The 26,967-nt window shown below is 46.9% G+C and overlaps 2 long non-coding RNA genes across 4 annotated transcripts in view; one reads left to right on the top strand and one right to left on the bottom strand.

The window, feature by feature from the left end:
- The window catches only part of LOC112671412 (uncharacterized), a 180,890-nt gene that overhangs the window by 41,771 nt on the left and 112,152 nt on the right, over window positions 1-26,967 (top strand). The gene's annotated exons all lie outside the window — the stretch shown is intronic.
- Window positions 5,168-13,087, bottom strand: LOC112671436 (uncharacterized). Of its 3 annotated transcripts, none has more exons than XR_003143643.3 (4): window positions 12,960-13,087; window positions 11,736-12,033; window positions 11,308-11,651; window positions 5,168-5,969 (listed from the first exon to the last, which is right to left on the bottom strand). It is a non-coding gene; the product is annotated as an uncharacterized LOC112671436 (long non-coding RNA). The 3 variants fall into 3 exon arrangements; XR_003143642.3 differs by lacking the exon at window positions 5,168-5,969 and adding an exon at window positions 10,746-11,006; XR_003143641.3 differs by lacking the exon at window positions 5,168-5,969 and having other exon boundaries at window positions 10,746-11,651.

Raw genomic sequence — 26,967 nt, 5'->3', positions numbered from 1 at the left:
ACTGTAGCACGCCCTCCTGCCCATGCAATGGTGTGTGCCTCTTACTCACAGAGGGAAAGAAAGGCTCCTGAAGCCATGGGAAGAGACAGCTCAACCATTCTTTCCTCAAACCAGCCGGTGGAGGATCCTGGGATTCAGGAAACCTTCCTTGGAAGCAGTTAGAGCCTATAGTTCTGGGGCCAGCCAGAAACTGAGAGGCAATGGCCTGATGTTGCATATGCGAGTAATAGGGTCCCCAGAACCCCAAGTCCAGCCTCAGGGTGCTAAGGTGGGTCACAGGATAGAAAGATAGCCTATCCATTATCTCTGGTCCCTACCAGGATCACTTAATATGTTCCTCTTCAAATAATAATAATGATGGAAAAGTGTTCCCAGACTTTAGACTTCCGGCTGAGTCTTTCTGGCATTTCCCAGTCCAGCACTGAAATCAGAAATACTGTGTGAGCCTAGTCTTCTGTGGGCCTTGTGGCAAAGTCTTTTGGATCCTGAAAAAATAAACTCACCCCAGAAGTCAGCTCACTTGTGGGTAAGTGTTGAACTCCCATAGGTCTGGTCATCACCTGACCATGATAGAGGGAAAAGACCTTTCTCCTTTAGTGTTTGAAGGGTAGAAGGAAGAAAGGAAGGAGAAAAGAAAAGAAAGGAAGGAGGAAATGGCCATTTTAGAAAGCCTCAGAAATTCTTCAAGTACCGATGCCTTCTCATGGTTATAGCATGACTGGCTGTCAGGGCCAATAAAAATCTCAAAGTCAGGAGGACTGGGGGTCTCAGAGGGTACCCTGGCTTGGACAGCCACTGGGTGTGGGGACAGGGGTCTTCTGTAGCTCCTGCAGTAGTGGCGCTTCATTTGATGGTGCCAATCTGTGATTCTCCACAGGCAGAAGTGACTGATGCCGCCATTTTTTTTTCGGGGCTGAGGTGCTGGGGCTGCTTATTGCATTTACAGATTCGCGAGAGAATGCGTGTGTTTTATAAATGGAGCGGACGCCTTATGTTTCTGATTGATGGGCCATCAGTTGCACAGTTGTTGGGTAGTGATTGATTTTCCAATCCAGCTGCTCCAGCTGTGCCACAGATGCTCCCTGTCTGAAGTCAGAGGGCTGGTGTTGTAAGCCACAGAGAAGATCCTAATTGGAGTGATCCCTGAGAAATCGGCCATTGTAATGGCTAACAGCCATTAACGTGGGGCTTTGCTTGGGGTGCTAAACCACAAGCTCTCCCTTGGTAATTGCCATTCCCAGCTGGATAGGTGCCATTTTGAAACTCACAATGACATAGCGGAGGGCTGAGCTGAAATTTATTCTTGCACAGTTTGTGGAAACGAAACTATTCTTAAAATATCTTGTTTTAAAATTTAAAATTAACGCATGCTTAATTTAGAGGTCCTAAAGTATATAGAAAGATAAAGTCAGCTACATTCTCATAGTCCACGGATGACCATAATTAATATTTTGATGTATTTTATTTGGCTTATTTTATTCTTTTTTTTTTTTGGCTTATTTTATTCTGTGTGTGACACAGACACACACACACTTTTTTTTTTTGAAGTTGGGAACATACTTTAAACAGAATTCTCTATCACACTTCTCTTTATGTGATAGTTGGGAACACACATATGCCTTTAAATTATAAATAAAATTTCTGGACGAGCAAATGTGTAGGTTTTATTGTAGCTAGAGAGAGTCCTGTTTAACAGTGACATGGGGTAGGGATGAGACCATGGCAGATACTCAGGTTACATGGTTTGCAGAACATTTTTGTCCTGGTATTGTTTATGTTAGGTGCTTAACCTATAAAAGAGTGACAGTAATACCTGCCTTCCTTATCTCAAGGGGCTGGGAAGTGTCATACTGTGCAAGCACACTGGAATGTGATAAAGGGGAAAGTATTATCATTATTACTTAAGAAAGGAAAACTTTCCAAGCATATCAGTTGCATGCATGTGTAGAGTCTGGTTCATTAGAAATGACCCTATTTCATTACAGCTTGAAAGGGTTTTATATAGCATTTCTTTTAAGGCCTCTGATGGAGAACTTTTCACTGCTCCCCAAGTTTTTCCCCTCTGGACCACAGAGGAGGGACTTTCTGGCAGCATTCTCGCCCATTCCAAACACTGGCTCTACACTGTGGGCAGGGCAATGCAGTTCAAAGCTCCAAGGTTCCCTTGAGGCCTAGAGGAATGGTTGACCACACACACAGGTGATGCCTCTTGTCAAGGATGCTGCCTGGGTGGCACATGGATTTAAAAGGCTCTTCCAGGTGGGAGTCCGGGTAAGATAGTGGAGGAGCCTCTCTAGCTACTTCCCTCTTGTGCCCAGGAGACACTTTGGGGACACTTCAATAGAGGATTTCTGTGGCCAGTGAACTCATCCAACACCCAGGCCAGGATTGGGCCCACTTCTTTTTAGCCGACCTACCTAGAACTGCTGGTGGCCTAAACTTTAGTGCATGATTTGAAAAGAGACCAAAAATATCACCTTTAGGGCTTTTTGAGTTCTTAAACTTTTTTATTCCAGGAGAGGAAATGAAACTCCTAGAAGCTTCCTCTTGAGCTTCTGAGTTCTGGTCCCTGAGCCACTCCATGTAGACTTGATGTTTGCTTAATAAAATCCTCATAGCAACTAGCAGAGGGGTTCACAGCCTGGCCTGCACATTAGAATCACTTAAGGTTCCATCCCAGCCCAGTCAGATCGAAACCTCTTGGGGGTGCAGCCCAAACAGTAGTTTCAGAGTTCCTCAACTGTGCTGCCAAGGTGAAGAACCATTGATGAGAACATGGTAGCTTCAGAGAACGTGGCCTAGTGCCCTCATTTCCAAAATGACAAGACTGAGATGACATAACATGTTCCTTTGAAGCCAGTTAGACAACGGTAGGTCCAGGTCTAGGACTCACATTTTTGAAGCATTCTGCTCTAAGTGTGGGCTAGTGAGTGACTGCTATCCACATGGCAGCAACTGAAAACCAATGAACAACCCTGTTTTAGTAAACGGCTTGGTTGTCCTAAGAAGAGACTGTCTTGGAGTTTTCTCTAAGCCCTGGTGCTGTGACCAAATAGGATAGTACCAGTGACCCTAGGGAGGAGTCACGACTTGGCAGAGAGCCATAGAGGGAATATGGGGAGGAGGAGACCAGGCCCCACCTAACTGCAGGATGGGAGACTGGACAGCAAAGAAGCTGGGAGTGGGAGCACCTGCTCCCAGTTCCTCTCCTGCTGTGGCAGCAAGATGTTCCCAGTCTCCTGGGGCTCCATTTTTCCCAAGTGCAATAATATGGCCTCATTTGTATACTCTTAGGTTTACAACTGTGCTTTCAGAAAACTTTCCCTCTAGTCCCCACAGTAGTGCTATGTAGAAGGTTCAGGAGACTCCATGAGAAATTTTATGGCCTTCACCCCAAGGCAAGAACATCTTAGAGCCCACTGCCACCCCCTCCTTTAGTATTTTCTGGAAGTTTCCAAGGGGGACCTTGTGTAAGCCCACAAACCAGTCTGTTGGTATCATACTCCAAGCACAACTCGCTGTCCTTCCTGCCCACTTCTAGGCAACTGGTGCTCACCTCTGAGCCCCACACCCAGGTGATGTCAGTGGCGAGGGCACTTTCTGGATAGTCCCAGGATACTGAAGCACCCTCAGACCCCCACATCAGTGCTGCTCCTGGCTGTTCCAGCCTTGAGGAGGTCTGTTTGGCCCCAAGTGCCAACCAAACTCTTTCCCAAGCTTCTTCTGACCCCCTCTAGCCACCCACTGTTAGTTAGACTTTTCTGGTTATTGCTCCCACCCCCAGCCTTCTCTCTGGCCCACGCCCACCTTGACCTTTAGAGCTTCTCTGACCCAATGGAGTAAAACCTCTTTGCTGCTAAGTATGAGGGTGGGAGTGGGGGGCGGGGGGATGCTGCCCTGGAGACAGGGTGCTGCAGCCAGGAGGGGTGTCACCATGAACAGCTATCCGCCACCAACTCTTGGTACACAGGTGAGGAACCAGAGTCCTGGAGGTAGGGAGCGACAGGGTGAGAAACGCATCCTCGGTGGTCTGAGCCCGGTTGGGTGCAGATGGCGAGAACAGCCAGGCCAGGGGCACGGTGAACGCCCAGGGAGGCAGGAGCACTGAAGCGCGAGGGAAGCGCAGGCCGGGGCTGGCGGCTCGGGCCTGGGCGCGCAGGTGCAGCGGCATCAGGGTGGCGGGCGCAGGTGCGGGCACGAGGCAGGAGCCAGGAGGGTGCAGGCGCGGCTGCGGGAGTGGGCTCAGGTGCGGATGCCCGTGCGGTCCTGGTGCTCGCGCCCAGGATGCCCACTGCATTAACAAAGGCCCCGCAGCCAGGCCGCCTCCGGGAGGCCAGCAGCCTTTGAAGCGCCCAGCCGGGATTATTTAATATAATGGAACAGTGCAACTCGACCCATCAGAGACATAAATTTCCAGGTGTTTTAAATTTGTTTTCCCGTCAGAATGGTAAATGGCGGATAGTAAAAGTCGCCACCGGGTCGAGGCTGTGGGCGCGGGGCTGGCCCAGGCAGGGTGGCGGCCCCTCTCAGGTGGGCCAGCGGCCCCCACAGCCCAGCGCCCACTGCCGAGTTCCTGGGATCCCTGGACAGGAGTCTCTCCAGCCAGGAAAGGGAGTCCGTGACATGCCTGGGCAAGGGTCCCCAGCCCTTAGTTTCCAGGGGGGCTCGGGGCATCTAAATCTCCTGCCCACTGCAACCTCTTACCCCCCACATCTGTGCAGAGAAACCCACAGCCCCCCCACACCCCAGATTAATTAGGGTGTGAGGGCCTGGAACACCTATAACAAGGTTTCTGTTGCCCTTGCCAAGTTCAATTATGGGTGCATCTGCTTTCTGATTTTTCCAAGATGGTTTGATTTTTTTTAAAACACACACACACATGCACACACACACACACACACACACCCCCCGAAGCTGAACTACAAAGGAATAGACTGCACAGTAGCTTTTTGCAGAAGGTAAGAGATTCCGACTGCTTTTTCCAGACTCCCACTTTTTGAGATGTGTCAGAATTCATAGGGTGGCTGCTGAGGATAGATATTGCTCTGAGTAATTCTGGAGAAATCTGACCCTTCCTCCCACTCCCCACAAGGCCCTTCACCCTTTTCCCTTCAAAGTAATAAAGAATGTCTACTTTTTATGAGGCGGGCTCCCCTGCCTGCTACCCAGAAACCTACTGTGATCCGTCACTTTGAATGGAGAAATCATTTGACATTTATTTCCCAAACAGGAAGCACTGGCTCTGAGAAGGTGGAAACCCTAGAAATTGGTTCAACATAGGAGATGAAAGTAGGGAAGACAGTTGCTCCTTACCAAAGTGATATTCGTTCTGTGTTCACTTATGAGCAGGGCCTCAACAGCGATACCAGAGGGTTTGGGGGGAGGCAAATCCCTAATGGAACGGCTACAGTTGCCCTCAGCAGAGTACCCTCTGTTGGGCCAGCATTGCATGTATGCATGCGTGATTGTACACATGCACATGTGTGTGTTAGTGAAGGGGTGTGGCTAAGGAGGGGATGTAGAGCTGTGAGACACCTAAGGCCAGCTTATCCTCAAAGAATTTACACAGTAGCTACCAGCTGAAATTCATAAAGCTCTGTGTGGAAGGTGCCAATGGAACAGAACAGAGACAATCACTGGGACTGAGAAATCCAAGAGCCAGAGGTGGGACAGATCCATTCTGGCTCATTGATGGTCAGGGGAGACATCTTCTGGAGGAGCTTGACATTTGGGCGGAGGCTAGGAAAAGGCAGCAGGAGCAAGTGAGCAGGAAGGAAATGCACAGAGGTGGGGGACAGTGAGAGATGACACTATAAAGATCAAATGGGGAGTGGGGGAGAGGCAGGACCCCAGGTGTCCTCAGAGAGCAGCAGACAGTCCCCTCTTTGCCACGCTGTTGTGTTTTCAGCCTGGATTCTCTTCCTGATGACATTCCCCCAAGAGCAGGAGAGTGCTGCAGAGGTCAACTTCTGGAAACAGGAAACAGTGATTAGCAAATCAATTAATTTAAGGTCCAGTGAGCCACTGGATTACAAAGAGCGGTTATTTGTTAACTGAAGACAGACCTTGGGCCCTGATGAGAGCTCTGATTCTTCAAACCGACATACCTAAGAGGAGTGCAGGCCCTACCTATGTGTGAAATTCCAGCCTCCCAGCTCTATTGATGACAGAAATGACCGTAATAAACCTGGGAGGCCACAAGTCAAACAAATAATTGGGTTGACAAATAGGAGTATAAACAAGATCTTGATTAATGAATTTCCTAATAGTTCTCTGTTTATTGACATTAGCTCAGCTTGGTCATTAGGCCTGACATTGCCCATATATGTTGTAGGCTATAATATCTTCCATCCAAAGACTGCTTTGTAGCTTTTTTCTTGGATGTTTTATGTCTCCGAATGGTGTCTCCCTGGCCGGACCAAGGGCCCCTCCTCTGAGAATGTGCTATCCGCGTACGGAATGAAGAGGAAGGTCACAGAGCTTCCTGGGAGCAGTCAAGAGGAAAACAAGAGCATGAGAAGAGCATTGGTGTTGGGCTGGGACGTGGATTCTAGCTCCCTTTCACTCTGACGGCTTCTGTTGCCTTTGTGATTAGTCAGGTAACCCTGCTGTGTTCTGATTGTTCCACCTATTGAGGAAGGGAGTCAATTCCACAGGATTATCCTTCTCCTGATGTTACAGACGTTATAGAGAGCATCAGGCGAAGTAGAGGATGAGACAGGAAGCCAACATCCCATGCAGATGAGAGCTTCCCTGTGGCTGGTCTGGGGCAGGACTTGGACAGTTTCTAAAACAGCCGGACCTTACTGAAATGTTTTCAGGGACCTCAACCGCTGCTTCTGCAGGCTGGAACCCAAGACAGGCTTTTTCTGGGAAGGTGCCAGTGTGCCTACAGCCACTCCCCAGTCCCCAGCCAGTGCGTGCTGGGAGCCACTGTCCTTGTCAACAGCATGGGCCCCGTGGTCCGGAGCCAACATTCCAGCCTGGGCTACGGGCTGCAGCTTTAGCAACTTGGTGAAAAGGGAAGGCAAGGAGGAGTTGAAGCTGTAAATGCCAGCTGTATTTTTATTGGTCGTCTGCAACTTCAAAGCTTTCCCTGCTTTAAAGGAGGCACAAGCAGGTATCCAGTCGGCTCCCGAGCTCCCGGCCTTGGTGCCTTATTGATTTTCAATGTGGCTTGACTCCCAGGTGGGCAGACTTCAAAATGGTCTGTATTTTTCTGCTGTCATGTTTCCATCCCTGTTAGTTTCCATCTCCGGCAAGATTGGGAATGTGTCTGAGAGCAGCTTTGCTTTCTTCAGTTCTCTCTCAATAATTTCCTTCTGGACAGGATTTCAGACAGCCAGGGTCACTGTTGCTGGGCTCGTGTCTCGCGTTGTTTGTACCGAGCTGGACCAGCTGCTGGCAAGTGCGAGGGAGAAGATGCAGTCCTTGCCCCTGAGAGCTTCACCCCTCCTGGTCCATCGGAGGGCCTCATAAGTGTGGCCCCTCTGGGAGGTGTGGCCTGTGGTAGAGGGTGAGGCCCTTGACTTCCCAGCTTAAACATATTCTTCACCCTCAAGTGTCTTTTGAGCTATCATGCGCCCAGCCAAGAGAGAACTAGAACATTCATTAAATGCCTACCTTAGGCAGAGCACTGAGCTTCACTGATGTTTACTGGTAGCTTTACTTAAATTTCATGTGAATTTGATCTTGCTCTGGGAAGCAGGTTACCCTTAGCCCCTCTTTAAAAGTGAGTAGGCTGGTTCTGCAGGGGCTTCATGACTTCCCTGAGCTAACTTAGCAGGGTCTCACCTCTGCACTGCTTTTGATACCATACCAGGCTGGCATGTGTCTGTGTGTCCATGTGTGTTGTGGGGAGAAGAAGGTAAGAAAACTGGAAGCTTGTCACCTCATCGACAGACAAACCTATTCATGTGGAATAAACAAGCAACACAAGGCTCCTATTGCTCCTATTTGTTACTAGAAAGAATTAGCAAGCATGTCTGCATCACCCACCGAGTGCCAGTGACTGGTCCAGTGTTTCATCAGTATCAACTAATCCCTATAAGGAAACTGAGGCACAGAGGGGGTGGGTAACTCTCCAAGGTAGCCCAGTTAGGACATGTCACAGTTGAGACTCAAAGCCTCGAGTCTTAAAGACTCGATTGAGTTTCTCTCTGCCAGAGAGGGATGCCAGCAGTGTGGATGGAGCAGTCCCTGCCACAGGGAGATTTCCTGCCTGTTCTCCCACACCTGACATTTCTAAGCCTCCAAAGAGTGATGAGGCAGTCAGCCAGGCCTCGGTATCAACTCCCACTCCCCTGATAGACAAGGCACAGAAAAGTCAGGCGGGTGCCTAGGATCACCCGGACCACAGCCCAGCCTCCCACCTCGATGCTGAAAGAGTTTCTATAGGAAGGAATGTTGGGACATTGAATAGATGTTTGGTAGAAGTGTCTTGCCTACAGACTGGGGCATACAGGTCCTTGAAAGCAGTCTCCTATACAAGTGGTTCCTCTCCATCTGCTGTGGTCACAGACTGACTTTGTGACTATAAAAGAAAGAGGCAGGGCAGCCTACAGAGAGGCTGGGTCCAGATCCAGGGGAATTCCCTGGTGCCCTGGGCACAGGCCTTCTGCTCTGCAGCCTGCTGGTTCAGCCATGCAGGGGGAGAGGCCTTTGAAGTCACAGACCACCAATAAAATTGCAGCTGGCACCAGGAGCTCACAGGGCTCCAGGCGTGAGATTTTACACCACCGAGGGGCTGCGCCAGCACCGGCAGGGTTGGAATGTGCCCTGGACTTCTCCTTCCTCTGCAGGAGCTACCAGAGTGCCTCAGCCCCTGGCTACCCCATCACCCAATGAATAAAAACTGCAGCAAGGGCTGATGACCACAGAGGGGAGAAGGAAGAAGCAACTAGCAGACGAGAGCTGAGGCACAGGCAGCAAATAACCACAGTGGCAGCAGGCTGGGAGTCCAAGCCCACGGTGGGGACACAGGCAATTCTCTGCTGAGGTGGTGGGGGCCAGATGGTGAGGCCAGGGAAGGGAGAGAGCAATTAGGGTCAGAGTGGTCACAGCAACCTCCCAAAGGTTTAGCGTGGACAGACAGAGGCACACAGGCTAGAATAAAGGTGCACTTTCCTTCTTCCTCTTCACATCTTTGTTCTTTCTCTTCCCTTGTCTTCCTCCTTCTCTTCTCAGTCACTTTTAAACTATTTACATCTGGCCCTGTGCTGGCAGTGGCCCCATCTGCCTCCTTAAAGAGCTCATAGTCTGAGACAGACTCGAGAATGGACTTTGGGTCAGGGCCTGGAGGAAGAAGGCAAAGGGCAAGGGAACCTGGTCAAACATCATGGCAGCCCTTGGAGCTATGTGGGGAGCAGAGTTCACCTCTGGCATCATCCTCATCCATACCCAGAGTTTTCTATTGTCCTGCCCCCTGCCTCTTGGGAAGCAGCTGTTCACTCAACCCTTTGGAGGTGTTTGGTGATGGATGGGTTAATCCTTCAAGGGGGGTAAACAGATGATGCCCCATGGATTGGGCTGAGTGGGGACAGCCATTATCTGGAAGTTGTAGCCAGAAAGAGGAGCTGAAGGGGAGACCACACACATAGGGACTGGGCAAAGGGCTAAGAAGGGAAGGAGGCTGGAGGAGAGAGGAGGATGGGTGCTTCACTGCAGCCTGCCCCCAGGCCATAAGCAGCTCTCTGGCTTGGGCACAGGTACTTACAAGAGGAAACTGATTAGTCCAAAGGACCGGAAATCTTAATGGAGATGGTGGAGTGCGCAGGGGAGAGAGAGGCCTGAAGAGCAGAGAGCATTTTGGTGTCCCTGTTCCCATCATACCTCACAGGTGGCTTGCTCACTGGCCTTCCTTCTCACCCACCCCACCGCTCAGTGTTTTAGGAGGGACAAGCCTGGACCAGGAATGTGACAGCTATGGGAATTTCAGGTAATAGGGACTGGCTTCTGCTGCCTTACAAAGCTGTTGTCACCACTGGCCTTATTTGTCTTGGAAAAGCAAACTCTTCCCTGCGGCTGGTTTAAATGTGAGAAGGCCAACACCTGTGAGGGAGGTTCGCGTGGAGAAGGGTGAGTGGACCCAGATCCCATGCACACACGCAGCTGGCACCTTGGCCACCGAGGTTGCCAAGCCTGACTGCCTTGTCCTGTTTGGAGCCATAGAGGGAAGACACCATCATTCTGGGCAGGCACTTGGGAAATGGTGAGCTGGGGGATATTTTTCTACTTTATCCTGAATGTGGAGCTTCTGTACCCACCACCATCAAATCAGCATTAGGCATTTCTCTGGAATCTAACAAGGAATTGAGGGACCTACCTGCTGTGCACAATTGCAGCTTAATACATGACACAGTTAATGCAGCTAAGCAAGTTCGCTTTTTGCTAATTGTTGACAAAGGCATTTGCATGTGGAGAAAAATCTCTCTCTAGGAACATTGGCTGGCATTTTAAAAATTAAGTCTATAAGAATGTACACAGGCAGGTAAGGCTTGTTTCCTTAAAGTAGTCACCTAGGAGGCCAGCATTCAATGGGATACGCATGTTTTGCTTCAGACCCTGCCTTGTCGCAAAAAGAAGTTGAGGTACCAGTCAGTGAGGGTTGGGATATTGCTGAGCAACCCTTGTCCTATGTGGCAAAATATTTGCTCAAATTGCACCTTAAGAAAGGAGAATGTATGCTGCCTGAGGCTGTAGTAGTAGGAGAAAGAATGAGAAAAAGTCAGACTATTCTTGTGTGTTGGGTTGCGTCTTGTTGCTTTTATTAAATCTTGTGAGAATGAGGCAAAATCAGGCTAGCATTAGCTGGTCTTCAAGAACAGAGGGTAAGGAATGTTGCTTTGCCAAGGTGCTGCTCTGCTGCCTGCAGCCTGAAATCTAAACTGACTTGAGAATTCAGTAATTTGGAGTCTTGCTGGGTTGCAAAAGTGTGATATTGTGATTTATGATGAGAAATCATAGTTCCTGGCAGAGCTCCTAAAACACTTGGAATTTCCTAAATGCTGAAAAAGGTAATGTGTCTTTTGTAATGTTAATGAGATGACTTTGGGAATGCCCCTAGGTCACCCAAGAGGAACCAACCAAGTGATTAGAGGGTTGGATTTACAGTCTCACCACCAGGGAGGGGAGAGGGGCTGGAGGTGAATGGATTGCCAATGACCAATGGTTAGATCAATCATGGCTATGTAATGGAGATCATCAAACCCCAAAAGGACAGAGTCAGGAGAGGTTCCAGGTTGGCAAACACAGGGAGACTCCGGGAGAGTAGTGTGCTCAGAGGGGTTTCCGTCCCTCTCCCCGTACCTTGCTCTGTGTGTCTCTTCATCTGGCTCCTAATTCGTATTTACCATCTTTTGTAATAAACTGGTGATCCAAACAGAAAACTGGTTTCCCAACTGTAAGCCACTCTAGCAAATTAATTGAACCCAAGGAGGGATGATGGCTTCTGATTTCCAGCCAGTGGGTCAGAAACACAGGTGACAACCTGGACTTGCAGTTGGCATCTGAACTCAGGGGTGGTCTTTGTGGGACTGAGCCCTCAGCCTGTGGAATCTGGTGCTATCTCCCGGTAGAAGGTGTCAGAATTGGGTTGAATTGTAGGATATCTAAGCTGGTATCAGAGAATTCCTAGTATATGTAGAAAAACCCTGAAACACATTGGAAATGGGGATCAGAATCATTAAAAAGCCAACTGCTTCTGAGGCATCTGGGTGGCTCAATTGGTTGAGTACCTGACTCTTGATCTCAGCTTGGGTTTTGATCTCAGGGTCATGGGTTCAGGCTCCACACTGGGCTCTGTGCTGGGCATGAAACCTACTTAAAAAAAAAAAAAAAAAAGCCAACTGCTTCTGTGCCTCAAACTGAAGAGAAGGCATGAATCTGGCAGAAGATGTTCCTCCGTAGAGCACTGGGAGCCTGGTGGTCTAGGAGGGCATAAGGGTGTTGTCTTCCCACTCAAGCGTCTGTTTCAAATGGCTTCAAGATAGTTGCCATTAAATGGAGAGCACTTGGCATCCTGTTGGCCTAAAACTGTTGAATAGGCAAGAGTTTTAGTAGTAGTTGCTTGCTCATGGAATGACCAGAAGCAAAAGTATTTCAAAAGCATTTGAGGAAATTATTATACCAAAGGAACCACAATCCTGTCTTTGAAAAGCTTGTTCAGTCCTTAAAATTATCCCTGGCACCCAGTCCTGCACTAGTCTAAAGAACCCAAATAGCCTCCTGAGAGTCCATATTTGCAGTGACCCGGACAGTGGACAAGGGAGTCCCTTCTATGGAGCAGAACAGGGTTTCCATCAGTAGAATCAACTTTGGGATGACGATTTGGGAAGCAACAGCCCAAAAATAAGTATATATTAAGAGTAATATGCACTTAATGCACAAAACTTGAAAAACTGAGATAAATATCTCCCCATGTCAACCTTCCTGCAAATAACCTATCATTCAATCACATTATATGATTTTGGTATAAGTCAGGCTTTTTTTAGGGCCATCTATTTATATATTTACTTGTTTATATATTTGTCTGCTAAGAAATTGCATTATGCTATATTTACTGTTTTATATTCTGCTTTTTTTAAACAGCATTTTGTTATAAATATCTCTCTTAAAGAATATTCTTTAAGAATATTCTTAAATATTCTTCTCAAACATGATTTTTAATGGCTGAATAATATTCCACCATGCAGAGCTCATAAAACTGGACACTTAGATTATTTTCCCTGTCTTTGGATAAATTCCTTTACATGGAGATACCAGGCCACAGGACACAGACATTTTTACAACTTGATACACACTGCCTGGTGCCTTCTAGTTTTTACCAGTTTACACTTCCTCTGGCAGTCCTTGAATGTGCCCATTTTCCCATTCCCTCTACCACGTGGGCTGACACTCATTTCATCTTGGGGATGATGAGGTCTGAGACCAGCACTGCCCTTGTTCAGTAGAACTGTTACCTGAGTGTTTGTTTTTGGCTCTGGCCACCCTGGAAGATGATGAACTTTTACATATTCACACTGAAGATTTTCCTCTGATCATCTCCTTGCTGAGCTCAACAGAAACCTGTGGGTAACCATCATTATGACATCTCCAACTTTGTACTTCATCATTCAGGGTGGTCCTGTGGGTCCTTGTACCATCTGCAGAAGTCCTAGCTGCTCCCTCAAGACAAATCCCAGAAAGAAGGGACCCCTTAGGGTCTGAGCAGGAATCATACAGCCACAGATCCTCAGGTGCTTACTTGAAATAGAAAATGCAGCACCTTTCCTCATTAATAGTCATCTCCATGATTGCCAGATTGTTCTTTCCAGTCTGATGACCTGCTGTTATCACCAACAGATTTCTGATAACAAAAGTAGTCCTTGTTCTTGGTAGAAATTATTTTAAAAAAGGCATAAAGAAGAAAATAAAAGTGAGACCAGACCTCCAGAAGAAAAACCCCACACTGTTGACATTTTGGTGTATACATTTCCAGAATTTTCTTCTCTACATGTTTTTCTCAGAATTGAGATACGTAAGTGTACAACTTGCTTTAAACATTATAAAGGGCTTCAGTTTTCAACATTTGTCATAATCATTTATAATGGCTGCCTAATATTCAAACACAAGTATTCTAGAACTTTTTGGCACATTCCCTTATTACTGCATGTTTAAGTGTTTCCAATCTTTTTTATAACAAAACCTGTAATGCTTCATACATATCTTTGTGCATAAGGCTTATCCTCATTTGGATTGTTTCCCCCATAGTCAATTCTCATATGTGGAACACAATTCTCATATGTGTTTCAAAAGGAAAGATGCATGGCTATAGGTGATGTGGGAGGAATATTACCTGGGGGAAGACCATCTGGCTGTGGGCCACATCCCACCATACTGGGATTAAGGATCAGATGTAAGATAATGATAATCACTGTCAAAGGCCAAATAATGTGCCCCCCAAAGATGTCCGTGATGGATTCCCCTGAACCTATGAATATGTTACTTTATGTGGTAAACAGGATTCTGCAAATGTGAGTTGGTTAAGAATTTTGAGATAGGAATTATCCCGGATTATCTGGCTGGGCCAATGTAATCGCAGAGGTCCTAGATAGGGGGACACAGGAGCATCAGAGTTATAGAAGGAGATGTGACAACAGAAGCAGAGATCAAAAGAGAGAAAGAGAGATTTAAAGACGCCACGCTGTTGGCTCTGAGGACTGACGAGGGGACCATGAGCCAAGGAATGCAGGTGGCCTCTAGAAGCTTAAAAAGGCAAGGAAGCTTCTCCCTTAGAGTTTAGAAGGAGTGAGTCCTGCCAACACCTTGATTTTAACCCAGTGAGGCTGCTTTGGGGCTTCTGACCTCGAGAACTCTAAGAGAATAAATTTGTACTGTTTTTAAACCATCAAGTTTGTGGTAACTTGTGACAGCAGCAATAGGAAATGAATACAGTCACCAGTCTATGATAGGAGCTGAAATGTCACTGAAATAGATGAAAAATGTTGTATAGGTCCCATTCCCATACACGATCTTTGGATATCAGTGTAACACACAGGTTTCTTTCTTACTTCTACTGGTCCTGGCGACTCTGAGAAGCACATGCCCTCCATATAGCAGCCCAGGGGTCTATGTGCAAACCATGTGGTCTCCTTCATCAATGAGGCAGAAGAGAGAGGGAAAACCTTGCAGGGACATTTTCCTGCCTGGGGCTGGAAGTTCCTTCCTCTCACAGCCCGGGGCCAGAGGCCAGCGTCTGGCTCTGACCTGCCTCTAAAGGGCTTGGAAAGTGTAGACCGCCTGCTGCCAGTAAGGGGATGGGAACTGAGGATTCACAGATGCCAGTAAAACCTTCCTCGGAGTACCTGCAGCAGGCAGGAGAACACAGTCTCCACTCTTCTGACCCCGTATCTCACACATGGTTTGATGACTCGCATTTGCCAGGTGCATGGTGTAAACACCAGGCCTCCTGACCAGCAGACAGTTGTCTCAAGCTGGCAGCCCTAATCTGCTGAGATTCTGAAACTGAAGGACACCTGCTATAGTGCTGTTCTCAGAAAATGAGTGGTTTGTTTTATCATCTGAGCTTTGGATGTCTTAAATATACCTCCCGAGAAGTCACCTGGTTCAGAAAACTGCAGAGGAACCATGGCGATCTGCAGAAGGCCAGCTCCTACCCACTTCCCTTACTCCCATGTTCGCTGTTTTTATTCGTTGCAGCATTGTGTTCCTGAGCGTCACTCTTTCCAACTTCACACCCAATCAGCTCCTGAATCCTGCTGCTTCCGTCTTTCATTGGTCTCCCGTCTCTGCCTCCTCTTCTCCCTGCCTTCCTCACTGCCATTTGCCTACTCTCCTGATTCATGATAGCTGCCTCCCAGCCCCAGCCCCACAGCTGGCCTCATACCCTACGTGAAGCTCTCATCGTCGCTCCCCTGCTCCCAGCCCTCCAGCAGCTCCCTGCCACCTTATGAATTTATTTCAGACTCCTGAGTGACATTTCAGGGCCTCTTGCCATGATTCCAGTCTACCTCTCCAGCTTCATCTCCTCCTCTGCGTCTTACATGGCAGCCAAGCAGGATCCTGGACACACCATGAGCATGTCCCAGGCTTCTCCATCTCTGGGCCTTTAATGTCACTGCATTGATAAAATTCCTCATTTCCCCCACCTTTTGGCCTGTTGAAGTCCTATCTGTTCTAAGGTTTGCCCAAATGTCCTTTCTTCCACAGGCTTTCTCCGCCTGTCACATGGAAGTGGGTTCTTCTATGCATTCCGTAGTCCTTTCAAATAATCTCGGAGTGTTATCAAATTTGCCTTGTATTGGGGCTATTTGTGCAAGTCTTACCTTGTGCACTAAACTGCAAGCCCTCACAGGGCCAGGAGGGCGAGCCCCTTGAGGTTTCCATCTCTGCAGGCAATAGGGAGCCTAGTAGAGTTCTTGTACACCGTGCCAGGTCAGTAAGCATTGACTGAATTGATCTGGTGCCCCTCCACATGCAGACAGGCTGAGAGTCAGAGAAATGAAAGGGCTTGCCCCAGGTCAGAAACTATAGCCCCGACTCATGACACAATCTTTTCCCTTTGACGTTGAGATGGCCCACAGAGCTGCAAGTCCCATCTCTGGCCGTTCAGCAAGCATTCACTAGGTGCTAACCATAGTCCAGCCTATGTCCAGCATTAGGTGGAGCAGGCCCTGGCCTCATGGGTGGCTTACGGCAGTGAGAAGACAGGGAGAGGAGGAGGCACGGCTGAGCGGGGCAGGCAAACCCAAACGTGTGGTAATCCGTGCTAGAGGGAAGAAACAGAGTGCTAGGGCAGCACCTCTGTCCAGGCCGGAGGTGCTGGGGGGAGTCAGCAAAAGCTTTCCTGGAGTACTGTTGACTAAAACAGCCGGCTGAAGAGGACTAAGAAAAGAACAGCTTTCATGCAGAGGGAACAGAATATTTAAAGGCTCTGAGGTAAGAAGCAGCAAGGACTACAAGAAGGCCAGGGTGGCTAAAGCATAGGGAGGGAGGGACACATTGGCAGGAAATGAGACTGCTTAGGGAAGGGGGTCTGATGGCCACATACAGGCAGGGTTGTGGTTGGAAGTCGGGTATGGAAAAGTGAGCGGACACTGGCGGGGGGACAAGGGAGATGAGTGGGGAGATTGTTGGAGACATCAGACAAGAATGAGTGGAGGCCTAGAGTAAAGAGGTCCCAGTGGGACAGAGGAAGGCAGATGGACTGCCACCCCCAGAGACTCTCTCAGTGATCACGCACAGTGAGCCCACAATAGAAGGCACATGGGAGTAAATAATGCCTTTGCCAACTACTGGTTTGGGCAGACTGGGTTGAGAAGTCAGTTCTGTAGCCTGGGCAGGACCTGGAGTCTCTCTGGTTTTCATTTTCAGAACTATATAGAGAAATGGGTGAAGCCTCTTAGCCCATGCCAGTAAAACCATCTAGATTCCCTGACTGAATAGAACTCTAGACAACCTCTCAAGAATGACATTATTTATGTTCTCTTAGTTATCATTTTACCCTGGAGGAGGGGGTCTGTATATGGAAAAAAATGCTTTAAAAAAAATTGGCAGCTCTAAGAACTTGTCATTGCAGACTGGCCTTTGCAAGGTGGATAAACCTTTGCTTTTCAAAAAAAAAAAAAAAAATGCAGCCAGCCACTCATTGGATTAAGAGTGTAGAAAAGCAAACGTGTTCAAATCTTAAACACATCATAATTTTAAGCATCCACAAGTGTTTAAAAAGTGTTAGCTGCTATGAGCACATACATCCATTTACTAGTTAAACATCATAACCTGTTTCTTTTCTAAACACGTGGGCAGGAGAACAGAGGACAGTTAACATGTTAAACACACTGACATGTTTATAATGTGTTGCAAGAAGGTGTTTAACTTTTTGTGCTCCAGAGCTAAACACTTTGGAATTAGAGGGTTGGCTAATTCTGCCTCCAGTTAGTATGGCTATCACCTAGCGGTCGCCTTGGCCCTAAGCAGATACCCCTTTGGAAACACAGACAATCGAGTGACAGCCTGGATTCCATGACAAGCAGTGCAGGCTGCTTACTGCAGGATCTTGGGAGCAGATGAAATATATGTTTCTGAAAGCAAATGAGAAAAGGACCTAGTTTTGAATCCAGGAATTGCAGAACCCAGCCCATACTCCAGTTAGCATGATCCATTTCTTCTCTCAGGTGTTGGGTCTTTCACCCTGGCTCAAGCTTCCATAGAGAATAAATAGAGTTCTAGCCGCTAAATTGGAAAGAGAGAGAGAGAGAAGGAAGAAGAAGAAGGGGAGAAAGGTTGAATACTTGTGTGGGTGCTTAATAGGTTATCATTTAGTGCCTAAAATAACATAAATTTATTATCTTACAGTTCTAGAGGTTAGAAGTCTGTAAATGGGTCTCCTTGGGCTAACATCGAGCGTCAGTACGGCTGTGTTCCTTCTGAAGGCTCTATGGGAGAAACCATTCGTTGTCTCTTCTAGCTTCTAGAGGCCGCTCACATGCCTTGGGCTCGTGCCCCCCATCCCCCTCCCCAGAGCTAAACACTTTGGAATTAGAGGGTTGGTTAATTCTGCCTCCAGTTAGTATGGCTATCACCTAGAGGTCGCCTAGGTGACTGACCTATCACCTAGCTGCCTAGGTGGCTGCATTTTTCTTTTTTGAAAAGCAAAGGTGTCTTCAAAGGCAGCAAGGGACAGTTGAGTTTCTCCTTACTCTGTCACTTTGACACTAACCTCTCTCACCTCCCTCGTTCACTTCTAAGGGCCAATGTGATTACACTGGGCTCACCTGGGTAATTCGGGATCCCCTCCTTAAAGTCAGCTGATCAAAAACTTGAACTCTCTCTAGCCATGCAAAACATTCATAGGTTCCCCAGATTAGGACACAGACTGGTCTGGGAGGCATTATTCTGCTTGCCTCGAGGTGTTATAGAAAGAAATAGCAAGAGGGACAGGGACTAAGAGAAAAGAAATTATATGAAATTTGGAATCCTGTTTAGCCTGGACTGAGAGGCCATCTTGGACAAGCATCAGATGGTGGTCTGGGGGCCTGGGCCAAAGGGCAAGGGGAGGCACTTGGTCACAGTGTAAGCCATTTCAGGGGTCCTGGTGCTGTTGTCTTAAAACTCATTGTATCAGTGAGGGTATGGGCTACGCTGCTATAATAAAAGTACCCCCAAATATAATGGCTTAGACAAGAGAGAAGGTGATTTCTTTTTCACAGTAATAGCAGAGGCAGGCAGTCCAGGACTGTTGCTCTTCTACCCTCAAGCATCTGGCTTGTGTTCCTAGGTCCAAGGACATTGGTCCAGTTTTGCTCAACTTCTAGCCTAGAGGAAAAGGAGGAAAGGACCAGAGGAGGGCATGTACATTCCTTTTAAGGGCATGATATAGAATAGAATTTCTCAACTTTGACACTGTTAACACTTTGGGCTAGATAATTCTTTTTTTGTGGAGGGTTGTTTTGTGCATTGTAGGATGTTTAGCTGCATCCCAGGCCTCTGCCAGTGGAACACCCCCAGTTGTGACAACCAGAAATGTCTTAGGGTGGAGAGGGTAGGACCATCCCTGGTTAAGAATCCCTGATTCAGGGGCACCTGGGTGGCTCGGTTGGTTAAGCATCAAACTCTTGGTTTCATCTCAGGTCATGATCTCAGGGTCATGAGATCCAGGCCTATGTCTGGCTCCGCTCAGCCCAGAGTCTGCTCGAGATTCTCTCTTCCTCTCCCTCTGCCCCTCCCCCAGCTCAAGTGTGCTCTCTCTCATAAATAAATAAATAAACAAACAAACAAATAAATAAAATCTTTAAAATGAAAAAAGAATCACTGATCTGGAAAAGGAACGTATTTCTTCTGGTGTTATCCTGTGGCCATAATAAGCTAGGCAGTCATACACCTGTCTAGAACTTAGGAGTTCTATTATAAAGCAAGAGAGAATGGGGGTGCCTGCATGGCTCAGTCAGTTAAGTGTCTGCCTTTGGCTCAGGTTATGATCTCAGGGTCCTGGGATCAAGCCCCGCATTGGGCTCCCTGCTCAGCAGGAAATCTGCTTCTCCCTCTCCCTGTGCTCTCTCTCTCTCTCTCTCTCTCAAATAAATAAATAAATAAATAAATAAATAAATAAATAAATAGCAACAGAGAATGAATGTTTGGGAACAACTATTTGCATCTATTTCAGGCATCTGGGATTCCAAATTATTGAATCCTACCTCGTATCCAAGATACTGGCCTAGCATGCACAACAAGAGGGAAGGGACTGAGGGTGGTCACCAGCAGGAGGAATTTTTTCTGAGGTCCCTGGCCAGAGCTCTGGATGGTCATCTGCCCTTCCTTGGGCAGAGCTGCCTGAGGAGGCTGAGCTATCACTGTAGCCTGGCTTCCCAAAGCTGGGGGCAGGGTGCCCAAGGGATTTCTGGAAGCCAGGGCCCTGTCATTCTTATTCACATATCATGAAACATGGCTTGACTGCCAGGGGGCTCTGGCCTGGGTGCTCTCAATTGTCACCTCTTGTTTTGCCTTTGGGAGAGAAAGGGTGACCTTGGGGACTCAGTGGGCTAGATCTGTATAAGGTAATGCACTTAAAAGACAGAACAGGGTTCTAGTTCTGTTTGTGCCATTTATTAGCTATGTGACTCCTTAATGCCTTAATTTTCCCCATCCATAAATTAGGACCTGTCATATCCTGCATTGAGGGAGGTTGTTGGGAGGATAAAAATTAGGTAATGCATGTAAAAAGACAGTGCCATTCTTAAGACTTTATAAGCACTTGGTAGATGGAACTCATTTATCCCTTTGTTCCTCAGCTATTTGCTGGGTACCTACTATATGTGAGGCTCTACCTACTACATCTGAGGTTTCTGGGAATGTGAACATAGCAGTAAGCACACCTTCTCAATAGTTGTACTGTGGCAGTTAATGCTGTTGTTATGATTGTCATCACAATTGTAGAAACAGGCCTAGAGATTGACTGTCTCCCAGTGAGTGAATGAGGCTGAGCCAATGAACTCTGGGGCTGAGTATGTGGGAATGAGGCTGGGTGCTGTTGAGGTGCGGATGCTGGATGGGGCCAGTTGGGTAGAGTGGAAAGGGAAGAGTGGGGGTTGAATGATGCAGAACAGCCAAGGACTGGGTCATATAAGCCAGGAGCAGGGCTTCAGAAACTCCTGGGAATCCAGAGGACATGAAGATGGGGCTGCTGTCCTGGGACTTACAAATGGCGGGGAGAGGTGAGCCATAAGAAGGAAGGCAGGAGGACAGGGGTAAGCAGCTGAATAGTAGAGCTACTTGGGTCCAATTGGAGAAGCTGAGACCTGGCTGAGGTCAGGGTCACTGCTAGCACCACTCCCAGTGAAGCGAGGCTTGCTGATGAGACAGGGAGCGCTGTGTCTTTAGAGTGACTGGAGTGCCCCGCAGATAGCCTAAGAGAAAGCCTGGTACACACAGGATGGATCCTCGCCTCCCTGCTCCACTTCCAACCCCTGTGCTATAACACACCTCTTGGCAAACTGAGTATGAAGGCAAGTTTGGGAGGCAGGTCACCTCCATTAAATCCTCAGGGAGCCACTGAGTTAATGATGGCCCCCAGGGCAGTTAGTCTCAGACTTTTTCCATCCACACTCACTCTTAGCAAAGAAAAAAACCTCATACATCCCTGCTTACTAAAATGGAAGCCCTTCTTTCTAGAATATAACTTAAATTCCATAGTCAATCATTATAATCGCTCCCTTTCCCCTTTTGTTTCATTGTACTATCTTGGCAAAACCACAACCAAGGTTAAATCCAACTCCCCATTTCCTCCACGCAGGTTTGGGGATAGAATGCAACCATGCTGACAGCTCTCACTTTAAATTCATGCCCACAATTTTCAAGAAGGCCTCAGTTGCTGCCAGGTCACCATCCTCTCCTGTCCACTCACTCCCCCACTCCCCTAGGTGAGGACTTTACACTGTCTCTTCTCTCTCCAGCCCCTGAACACCTTTCTCCGGTGTGACTTTGCTTCCCTCTTTACGACAAAGTTGAAATAATCAGAAGAGAATTCCCACAGACTCCACCAACACATCTCCCTCGACCCCAGCATGGATCTGCCCTCATGTCCTCTGGTTCCTTGGCTGTAACTTGATCTTTCTGTGCATCTCTCTAGAGCAACCTCTCCACCTGTACATCAGATCTCACCCTTGTCACCTACGCAAGGGCATTGCTTTCACCATATTGCCCACTTCTCTCCTCCATTTACGATTGTTTATTCTCTCCTGAATCCTTTCCATGCATACAGGTGTTTGATCATCTCTCCCATTTTATAAAGCCCTCTTCTTGAGCCCACTTCTCCTGCAACTTTTTGTTTGCTTCCCATTTGCAGCAAAACTTCTCCAGGAAGTTGTCTGTACTTACTATCTCCAATTTGTTTCCTCCAAGTCTTGCTTGAATAAACAATTTTATTGAGATATAAAATGTGTTTCTATTTAAGGTATATAACTTGATGGTTTGTTATAGGTATACATTGTGAAAAGATCACCAAAACCAAGGTCAATAACTTATTCATCACCTCTATATAGTCCCTGTGTGTGTGTTGAGAAGGTTTAAGATCTATCCTCTTAGCAAACTTCAAGTGTACAACCCAGTACTGTTGATTATTATCACTGTACTATACGTTAGATCTCCACAATGCATTCATCTATTTATCTTGTATAACTGAAATGTTGCACCCCTTGACCAACATCTCATTTCCTCTTCCCCTACCACTGCTCCTGGCAACCACCATATACTACTCACAGCTTATATGGATTTGACTATTTTAGATTCCACATATAAATGCAATCATGCAGTATTTGTCTTTCTGTGTCTGGCTTACTTCACTTAGCATACTGTCCTCCAGGTTCATCCATGTTGTCACAAATGGGAGGATTTTCTTTTTTAAAAAAGGCTGAATACTATTACATTGTACATGTTTGTGTGTATATATATATATGTATATATGTATATATATGTAGGGAGAGATAGATCATTTAGGACTTACCATATGTTGACTATTATGAATAATGCTGTAATAAATATGTGAGTGCAAATATCTCTTCAAGATACCAATTTCATTTCCTTTGTATATCTACCCAGAAGTGGGATTGCTGGATAATATGGTAGCTCTGCTTTTAATTTTTTGAGGAACCTTAATACTGAGTTCCATACTGGCTGCACCAATTTACTTTCTCACCAACTGTGCACAAGGGTTCATTTTTCTCCACATCCTCACCAACTCTTGTTATATTTTGTCTCTTGGATAATGGCCATTCTAACAGGTTTGAGGTGATATCTCATTTCTAACTTTGATTTGCATTTCCTTGATGATCAATGATGTTGAGCACCTTTTCATGAACCTAGTGGTCATTTGTTTGTTTGTTTGTTTGTTTGTTTTAAGAAATGTCTGTTCAGGTCCTTAACCCATTTTTAACATTTTTTTAAACTGTTGAGTTGTAGGAGTTCCTTATATATTCGGGATATTAACCCTTATCAGATACGTGGTTTGCAGATATTTTCTCCCATCTCCTATTCTGTAAGTTGCCTTTTCATTCTGTTGATTGGTTTCTTTGTTGTACAGAAGCTTAGTGGTTTGATATAGTTCCACTTATCTATTTCTGCTTTTGTTGCCTTGATGTTGGTGTCAGATCCAAAACATTGTTGCCAAGATCAATGCCAAGAAGCTTTTCTTCTACTAGTTTTACAGCTTCAGATCTGACATTTAAGTCTTTATTTTTAAAAGTTTTTTCTTACATTTAAGTCTTTGAGTTAATTGTTCTCTATGGTGTTAGGTAAAGATCCCGTTTCATTCTTCTGCATGTGGATATCCAGTTTTCCAAGCACCAACTATTGAAGAGATGGTCATTTCCCCTTTGTATGTTCTTGACACCCTTGTCAAAGATCAGTTGACCATAAACGTGTGGATTCCTCCCTTTCTTTCTTAAACCCACCCCAATCACTCTTTTGCCCCCAGTGCTCAACAAACTGCTCTTACCAACCTTCATATTGCTGGACTCAGTCTCAGTCTTGACCATTTAACCCATCAACTGCATTTGATGCAAGCTGACCACTTTTTCCTCCTTGATACATGTTCTCCACTTGACTTCCAGAACATCATGCTGTCATTGTCTTTCTTCTACCTTGCAAGTTACTCCTTCCTGGTCTCCTTTGTTGGTTCCTCCTCATCTCCTTGACCTTTTAGGGTTTATATACCCCAGGATTCAGGCCCCTTTGTCCCCTTCTCTTCTTCATCTACATTAATTCTTTTGGTGATGTCACTTGATCTCACGGCTTTGCACATCAAATATCACTGATGATGCCCAAATTTCAATTTATACCTTCAGCCTTCAAGATCTCTACTTGGATGTCATAGAGAAGATACCTCGACTCAATTTACTCTTCTGATCTGTCCCCGTGCCTACTGATACCTCATAAACCTGCTCCACTCGCAGCCATCTCCATTTTAATGGCAACTCCATTCTTTCAATTGCTTAGGCTTTCCACCTTCATGGCTATCATCTTGATTGGAGCCTCTAAAATTTCTCACCTGGATTATTATAAAAGCCTCCTAATTACTTCCACCTTTGTCCCTCTGCAGTCTATTCTCAAAACAGCAGCTAGAGGGAGTCCTTTAAAATTTAAATCAGATCATGTCATTTCTTAAAACCTTTCAATGGCTCCCATTTCCCTAAGACTTTATAGGGAAGTCTGTCTCAACTCTACCTCTCTGAACTTACTTCGTACTGCCTTCCTCTCATGTATGCCATTCCATCCTAGTGACCACATGGCAATTCCTCAAGATCCCAAGTGTCCTCCACGGTACAAAACACACTGTTCACTTTCCTAGAATGCTCCTTTTCCAAATAGCCACATGACCTACTCCCCCAACTCCCTCAAACCTTTGCCCAGATGTCACCATTTCAATGAGACCTACTCTGACTCCATATACCCTACAACCTACCTCTACTTAAATCCCAACCCACCTTACCCTATTCTGCTTATTTTCCATAGTAGTTATCACTTTCTGACATGCCATGAAATTCCTTATTTTTTAATGTTTATTGGTTGTAAGTCTCTTCCTGATAGAATATAAATTTAATGAAGGCAGACTCTTGTGTTTTTGTTCACTGATTCATCCCAAGGGCCTAGAACAATGACTAGAATGTATAGTGAACACTAAATATTTGTTGGATAAATGCACAGGAAAAACTGTTCCTGTTATGGGAAGACCTCTATGAAGGATGTCTGCCATTCATCCACCTGTCTGTCTACCTCCTATCCACCTATGCATCCAGGTTAATCATTTAACAAGGGTGTTTTTTGAATGTCTGGTCCTTTTTTATATCCTATGCTTTGTCCTGTGGGAAAATTGTGTCTACTCTAAAAGAACTTCCAATCAAGTTAGGGGGAAAAGCCCAGACACGGGAATCATTAAAAAGACGTTAGGCATTGTTAATCTAAGCCAGAATTAAAAGCATAGATATTGTTACTCTGGAGGGCTGGTGACAGAGGTGGTAGCACAATATTTATGGCCTGGCACTCCAGTGGATTTGAGGGTCTAAAGATCAAAGAGTCTTCAAGGACCCCACATACTGCATGACCCGGGGATGCTGGAATCTGCTGGGAGGTGGGGAGGGAAGAAGCAGCCTTCTACAGTCCTGGCAACCCTGAGACTGAGAGAGGGACTGTTACCCTGCCTATTTCCTCTGTGTTTTACCTAGCCCCCTGAGACTCCTTCCCCAGGAGCTCTGGGAAAGTTTTAGGCCCTGGGAAAAGGGTGATCATGAGCTGCCTCTGTCCAGAGAGTTGGCCCTCCCTAAAAGGCAGCATCCTTGACCCTTGGGGGAGCTGGAATCCCCAGCCCCAGCAGTGAGGAATGAGAGCCTAGAAGCCAGGCCCTGGCTGTCCTCAGCCCAGAATCCTCTGTCTCACCCCTGAACCAAATTCTGAAAGAAAAACAGTCCTCATCCTAGAGCCCTAAGCTAAACAGCTCACAGCTGGCCAGCCTACCAAAACAAGTAAGCCAGGTACCCTGTGATCCACAGAACCAGAATGAGAGACACCCATCCTCATCTTGATCCTCTTTGTTCTGTGGCATCATGAAGGCTTGTGGGAAGGGGAGGCAGGGAAACACATGAACACATCTGGAGGTGTTGCTGCTGCTCAGGGGAGGATGCATGAACAGGGACTCAGGAAGGAGGCTGCTGGGAAATTTTACATGTGTACACCCCCCCACACACACACACATACACACATACTGCTGGCAGTAGCTGGTACCACCCAGGCCATGCTCTCTTGGGAAAGCTGATTCCTGGTGAAGGGGGCGGTGGAACTGGGAGTAGCTCAGTCAGCTCTTGACTTCTCCCCCCAGAGCTCTGAGGGTGCCTCTTACACCATACAGCTATTTATATGCAGACGCCAAGGACTTAATCCTCAAGAGCGTGCACTAGAGGTGAAATCACTCAGACGAAACTCATTTTGCTCACAGGGCCTGTTTGCTCTGTTTCATTGCCCCTGCTTTTAGCTTCCTCCTTCCTCAGAAACTCATCATCCAGGCCTCTAAAACGAATCCAAATGCTTCTCTCAAGCTTTACAACTTTTCATACCAGTGATTCATATTTACTGTAGTAGGTTCAGAGAAACTAAAAGGCAAACTGAACGTTCCAGTCACCCATAATCCCCCCTCCCCACCAGAGAGAACTACCTTTGGGAGCACACTGGCCAGGCCTGTGCCTAGGCACACACATACACAGGCGGGCAAGTCATTCACTGTGCTGTTAATCAGTGCAGGTTCTCCCCGCTGCTTCCTCCTCTAGCCTAAACCCATGCATTCTCCGCCTGCGGAGCTTCAGGGCAGAAGGAAGCAGAAGCTGTCCCTACTTCTGGCTCTCAGGAAAACCCCAGCTCCCTGAAGAGTTAAGTATTAAGGAAGGGGTGCATGGGGGCTTGGGAGGGGGACCAAGACAGAGCCCAGCATGATAGGCCTCAAGGTGCAGGGAACCTGACCTGTCCGGGTAGCACCTGCAGAGAGGACAGGACACTTGAGAAGATGCCTGCCCCCAGGGAACAGCTTGAAGGCACCTGAACTCCCAGGCTTGCTGAAGAGTGCCACCCCACACACACACACCTCCCCAGCCATGAAGAGCCACATATCTGCAAGGGGTCTATGGGCTTGACCCTGAGGATGTCACAGCCACCAGAGACAGGAGGCTAGAGGCTGGCCTCCTATTTTCTGGGCACCATGTTAGCATGCTGGGTTCTCATGTGTCACTGGGTAGAAGAAACCCCAGTAATGCCTGAGAGGGAATTTCCTGCCTGCTGGGAGGGTAAAACTTGGAGTCAGATTTGAGTTGATTTAAATAAAATAATGACATGTAATACTTCTTGCATATCTCAACTTGTGGAGTATGATTCATACACACTACATGTATATGCTTTTAACAAAAATGGGGCCATTCTGTTCTGTTACCTGTTTAT

The sequence above is a fragment of the Canis lupus genome, chromosome 10 (genome assembly GCF_003254725.2).
Source record: "Canis lupus dingo isolate Sandy chromosome 10, ASM325472v2, whole genome shotgun sequence".
Taxonomy (NCBI): Eukaryota; Metazoa; Chordata; class Mammalia; order Carnivora; family Canidae; genus Canis; species Canis lupus.
This window is presented reverse-complemented; position numbering and strand designations above follow the sequence as displayed.